The sequence below is a fragment of the Trichosurus vulpecula genome, chromosome 2 (assembly GCF_011100635.1).
Source record: "Trichosurus vulpecula isolate mTriVul1 chromosome 2, mTriVul1.pri, whole genome shotgun sequence".
Classification (NCBI taxonomy): Eukaryota; Metazoa; Chordata; class Mammalia; order Diprotodontia; family Phalangeridae; genus Trichosurus; species Trichosurus vulpecula.
The window spans coordinates 50,521,882-50,528,302 of NC_050574.1; the positions used below are offsets into that span (position 1 = coordinate 50,521,882).

General features: G+C 41.7%; 1 pseudogene; it reads right to left on the bottom strand.

The window, feature by feature from the left end:
- Positions 1-246: 246 nt before the first annotated feature.
- LOC118836426 lies at positions 247-4,880 on the bottom strand (annotated as a pseudogene).
- Positions 4,881-6,421: the final 1,541 nt, after the last annotated feature.

The window sequence follows — 6,421 nt, forward strand, 5'->3', positions numbered from 1 at the left end:
CAAGAGCTTTGTAAATAATTCAAGATATTTTACAATTTCATTTCATGCTATTACTTTTAATTATACTATGCTGCCCTTTTTTGATGCTGGTTACGATAACACTTGACATCTTTTTCGTCTTATAAAAGAAAGTACAGAGATGAATACGAGCATAAATCATGTTCTATGATATACATGAGCTAACATTCTAAGAATATTACCTAAAGCTAAATTAAATTGAGGTGTATTAAAATTGATCAGAACTTTTCAGTACATCTTATGGGCCATGTACCATGCAAACATCACAACAATCATGCACACCAGGAAAAGGAACACTATTTTTTTTCCATGCCGAAGGTTGAATTTCTACCTCATTTCTTTTTCCTGTTTTTCTTCCAACAACCTTTCAATCTGTTTTCCAAGGCCTCTAATTCAGCCTGTTGTCTTCATTTTTCTTCTTCAACAATAGCTTTGGCTTCTTCCTTTATCTCGGACGTTTTCCATTTCATTTCCTTATTCGTGGTGTCACATTCTAGAGAAATCTGGCCTTTGAGCACCTTACTTCACTGCAGTTCCTTTTTAATTCCCTTGCAATGACACCTGAGTTTCCCCTTCTGGTTGCAGTTAAAGGGACATTCACCAGGATGGCATAGCTCTTTACGGTGATCACCACAGGGCAAGTCTTTAGGACACTGATTTTTGTGGGAAGTCAATGGGTCCTTTTTCATCTACATCAGCATTTGACAATTGTCTGAATTCCATACGGAAGCTTCTGAGCTTGCAATGATGTTTTATTTTGAGCGTTCAAACCCAGGGAGGACAGGGCAAAGTGCATGGGTGAGGACAACCTGGTGGCTGTAGTTTATAGCATGCTTCTTCACACTGAAGACATTTTGGCCCTGACTGTTTTTCATCCACACAGTCATTCATTTCAATAGCTTTCACACAAGTATGATTTCGACAATCTAGACTCCAACCACAAAGTCTTTTATAAGAGTATGGACCCACAGGATGACATGGTAGGGAACCGACCTCATGCTTCCCAAGACACTCTGGTGGTTTAGGAACTTCAAAGGGAGGACAAGGCAAAGCAGTCTGAATGTATGCTTGTTGCCAGGGGCCTGCAGGCAGATGCATGCCAGTTTGCTTTAATAATGCTTGGTCTTGGCATGGATCAGGACCACATTTTTCCAGAACTTTTTTGGCAAGGTTGATGACATTGAGGACGAGGCCCGAAATGACACTGATGTTTCTCTCAATCTGGATGATGACAAGTTGAAGTCTGGCTACACAGCTCTTTGCACCTAGGTGGTTTGGTGGTGCCAAAGGTACCACAAGGTACAGTCCCTTTTGTATTGCCACACTTGCACTTCACATCTTCTGTTTCAGGACAGAGATAGCAGCTATCTTTTGGTAGATGGATGGACATTTATGGTTTCAACACCCCAAAGTGCATGTACATGGTAGATCACAAAGTGGGCAGTTTCCAGGGCAACACTTTCTCTTACACTGATGCCTCTGGCAGTCACACATCTTAATACACTTAGTTTCACACAGATAGGGTTTGTGGTATGGCATTCATTCGGTGTGCTTTCCACAACAACAGTGCTTTTCAACTTCCTGTCCACACATTTCACAAGGACCTCGATGATAGAACTGTGAACACCTATGAATCCACATTCAAGCCCTTTGTCACAACTGTCTCCACAAGTTGGTACATCTTCTGTACAAGGCAAAGAAAACTTTGATTTCTGACATGGACAGAACTTTCCCCAGATTGAGAATATTCTTGACAAGAAAGAGGATGACAAACTTGCTCACACTTGTGACGGCCACATGGCAATGTTTTTCCACATATCTGATCACAGCACCACCCTGGACTTACACAAAGTCAGTTAGCTGTTTATCACAGACATACTTTTGTTTGCTAACTCAAGGACAGGGTTGACGATTTCCTGCAAGACAAGAGTTTTCACACTTATGCTGCCTACACAACAACTTCCAACCATGTGGTTACTGACGGGACCAGTCCTTGGTACTGCACCTTCAAAATTAAGGTTTTGCCTTCTTCCAGTAACAAGTAATAATAATCATCTTTGGACAGGGTGGGCAAGGACCTGGGTGACAGAGGAGCAAACACTTACATCCACAAGGAGGCTTAAATTCTCTCTCACACACTTGTCCACATGAATGAGGTACAAGGCATGGGTCCAGTGGTGGATCTTCCATTTTTCCACACTAGCAATAACACCAGGTAGGTATTTTGGATCATTTAGATTCAAACCTACATTTTGGAAAAGGTCACTGATAGTCTCTTTTTCCAAAGTCATCATTCGTCAAAGGTGAAGACACAAAGAACAGGCGCATCCTGAACAGCTCCAAACTGCTTGGTTTCTCTTTACTGAAGCAATACAAATTAGCATGTCATAGCCCTGCTGAAAAGCTTCATTTATATACTGTCTGGTCTGTTCCAATTCAAGCATATCTCCATCAATCTGACCAGTATACGTTATGAATGTTTTGTCAACAATTTTGCCCTGCTCTCCTTCAGTATCTTCACATCCTTCTTCTTCAGAGGAATTAAAGTGATCTTCAATGAGGTTTTTTTTCTTTTTTTCCTGCTGCTTGATTAGCCTTCTTGGTTTCCTCAAATTCCTTCCATGAAATTAGTTCACTGGTCATGTGCCTGATATACCATTGCCACCTGACCCACTGCTGCTGCTCCCAGGATGCTCCTGGGTGGGCCCTGGGCAGGGGAGGGAGCCTTGGTGCCTCCAGCCCCTCTGTCTAGCTGGCTGCCAGGTCGCAGGAGAGCTCAGATGTCTTGCCTTCCACTTTTGATCTCTTTTTACATCCAAAGGTGAGAGGGGGAAATTAAAGGAGAAAAAGATCAGCGGGGGATTGGGTGGGATGGAGTGGAACCCTATTTGAAAGTAAAGGAAAGACTTATAAGAACTCATGAAGTCCAGACAGAAGCAGATTCTAGGATCTACTTCATGAAAAGGTAAGCGACTATACCTAAGGATGCATCTAAGAGTCACAAAACCTCAGAGTAGAAAGGGGATTTGGAGCCATCTAGTTCAACCCATACATAGAATACTCCCTTCTATAACACACCTGGCCGCGGGTCATCCAGCTTCTGCTTGAAGACTTCCAGTGAGGAAGAACTCACTTCCACTTGGGGCCTAGGCATATCTATTGATTGAATGAACCAATCAATCAAAGGCATAAACTACATGTGAAATCCTTAAGCAATTTGGGAAAACCATTGGATGGCTTGGAAAATGCATTGGGATTGGTTGAGACAATTAAACACATCACTGGGCCTATGTATATCAGAGAAGGGATTCCAGCAACAAGTTGAGTCAAGATTTGGGAGTACCTTCAGAAGGCAGCTTCAGGGTGAAGAGGAGTATTGCTTTGGATTCTAAGAAAGGCACTGATGCCAAGAGCAGGGAGCTACAGCTCAGAGGAACTTTATGAGGATTCCACAAAGAAAAAAAAGGCCTAAAATAATCCAGAGCTATGAGTTTAAATTTTTACTGTATAAGCTCTCTAAGCTTGAACCCATTTTTCATTGGCCACTGTGCACTGATAGGAGAGTGTGCCTCCAATTTCAGGTGGTATTTTGTACCAATTATTTTAGTAAATGCCCATTTTTAAAAGCTAGTTTACTTTGGCTAGCTGATTGATAAACAGTGGGGGAATACACTGGTGGGGGCTCATGAGTAACAGTTCTGGAGATAACAGGGGTTTAATGTTACTTTTTGAACTATGAAGGGGAAAGTAACTATCTGTCTTCTGGGTATCCAATCTTTTCACTGGAGTTGGGTTTGGTAGAGTCTTAAAATGAGGAGGCTGGAACATTCCCCTACCCCCACCCAGCTCCAAATCTCAAATCAAAATTTTTCTCAATTACATGTAAAAGCAACTTTTTACAATTTTTTAAAATTTTGAGTTACAAATTCTCTCCCTCTCTCCCCTCTCCACTCCTTGAGAAGGCAAGCAATTTGATATACTTTATACATGTGCAGTCATACAAAACATATTTCTATATTAGCCATGTTGCAAAAGAAAACAGATAAAAACCCTAAGAAAAATAGAGCAAAGAAAAATATCCTTTGATCCATATTCAGACTCTATCAATTCTTTCTCTGGGAGTGGATAGCACTTTTCATCATGAGTCCTTTGGAATTGTCTTGGAACACTGTATTGCTGGGAATAATAGCTAAGTCATTCACAGATGATCATCGTACAATATTGCTATCACCATGTGCAATGTTCTTCTGGTTCTGCTTACTTCACTTTGCATCAATCCACATAAGTCTTCCTAGGTGTTTTCTGAAACTCTCTTGTTCATCATTTCTTATAGCACAATAGTATTCTGTCACAATCACATACCACAACTTATTCAGCCATTCCCCAATTGATGGGCATCCTCTTGATTTCCAATTATTTTCCACTACAAAAGAGGTGCTATAAATATTTTTTGTAATACAAGTCTTTTTCCTTTTCCTTTGATCTCTTTGGGATACAGACCTAGCAGTGGTATTGCTGGATCAAAGAGTATGCACTGTTTCATAGCCCTTTGGGCATAGTTCTAAATAGTCTCCAGAATGGTTGGATCAGTTCACCATTCTTTGAATGGTGCACTAATGTCCCAATTTTTCCTCTTTCATTCCAACATTTGTCTTATAAATTTGACTCAGTTATGTACATATTTGAGAAATTAGGCCTTTGTCAAGAGAAACTTCCAGATCAAAATCTATGACCAGAGAAGGTCCCACCTCCTTCAGGTAGCTCTTCCTGGAGGTCCCATTCCACACTAGACCTCTGTTTCTGAAACCTGCCAGTCTTTACTTCTTGTGCATTTGGTGTGTAGCTACTTACCATTTCACCATTGGTTTTGTGGCTCTGAGTTTTGCCTCTTTAACTCCATTTTTAGTAACTCTTCCCCTCTTAGGCCTCAGTTTCTCTAAGTGTACAATGAAAGGATTGGACTAGATGATCACTAAGGTCTCTTTCTGGGCCCAAATCTAACAATCCTGAGATCCTCTTAAGCTACAACTAGTGAGTGGCAGAGCATTATCAAGACTGCTACCCGAGTTTCAGGTTGTGGGTTAATGAGCAGCTTAGAGATGGGGCAGCCATCAGGCCTGGCAGAATCAGTCATTAGTAGCAGGAGGAGGGTCCACCTGTCTGTTGAGCACAAGCCAAAGCTTGAATTTCCACACAGAAAGAAATGGGGCCGCCAAACCAACAGGTGTGACTGGAAGGAAATGATACTGATAGTTTAACAAATAGACCAGAACCTACAGTTCCAAAGGCAGGCCATTCCTTCAGAGCAGGCATCTTTAGGAGGCTCCACCATTGGCTCAAAGAAATATGAGAGCTGTTCTTTGAGAACCTTCCTTGAAACTGTTGGTTGACTCCATAAGGATGAGAATCTAAGTGCTTCATTGTGATACTATTTAAATCTGGGATCAACTTGTATCTTACAAATCAGAGCTGAGAGGGACCTTAGAACAAAGAATGTCAAAGCAGAAAAAGACCTTATGATATAGAACTGATCAGAAGGCCCTTATGACACGAAATGTCAGAGCTAGGAGGAGCCTTAGAACCCAGGATGTCAGGGCTGGGAGGGCTCTAAGAGCACAGAATGTCAGATGATACCATAGGACAAGAAATGTTAGAATTTAAAGAGACTGTAGAATATAGGATATTAGACCTGACAAGGATCTTAGAACATACAATGTCAGAGATGGAAGGTACCTTAGAACATAGAACTGAGAGGGACCATCAAACCAAACTCCCTCATTTTACAAATTTGGAAACTGGGTCTCAGAGAAAGCAATTTCTGATCACTGAAGATGACCTTCCTTATTTTGTGGAGGCCTCAAGATGTTTAATATTATTCCTGCCACAACACAAGGAGAAAGAACTGGGCAGAGAACACAAGTCTGCTGCCTAGGTTGAACATCCTTCCCACTACCTGGCCAGCCTCCTTCCTGCCTCAAAGGCTCAATGTCCTGGAGAGCAGATGCCTCCTCTCCCACTCATACAGCACTATAGCTACTCATTAGGGAAGTCTTCCTGACCATGGGAGAGAAAGCTTGGCTGGGGACCCTTCCCCGCTTTTTGCAAATTTATAGAAATCACACAGGTTCTCCCTGAGTTGGAACTAATAATATCGAGACATTAAACAGTGGAGGGAACTGAAAGAGAGGGGCGGGATTGTAAATACTCATTGTTCTATCAGGAGAATACTTCCTATTTTCTTGCTAAAGGGAAGGTTATGTTTAATTAATTCTGCTTGTTTGCTGGGGACAGGGCCTGATTGAAAATGAGCTTTCTAGTAACAGGGAGCCATAGTTACTAAGGGGAAGGCAATAGATACCTTTACAAAGCAAATCTGGCCTCCAAAGGGACCTTGGACATAGCT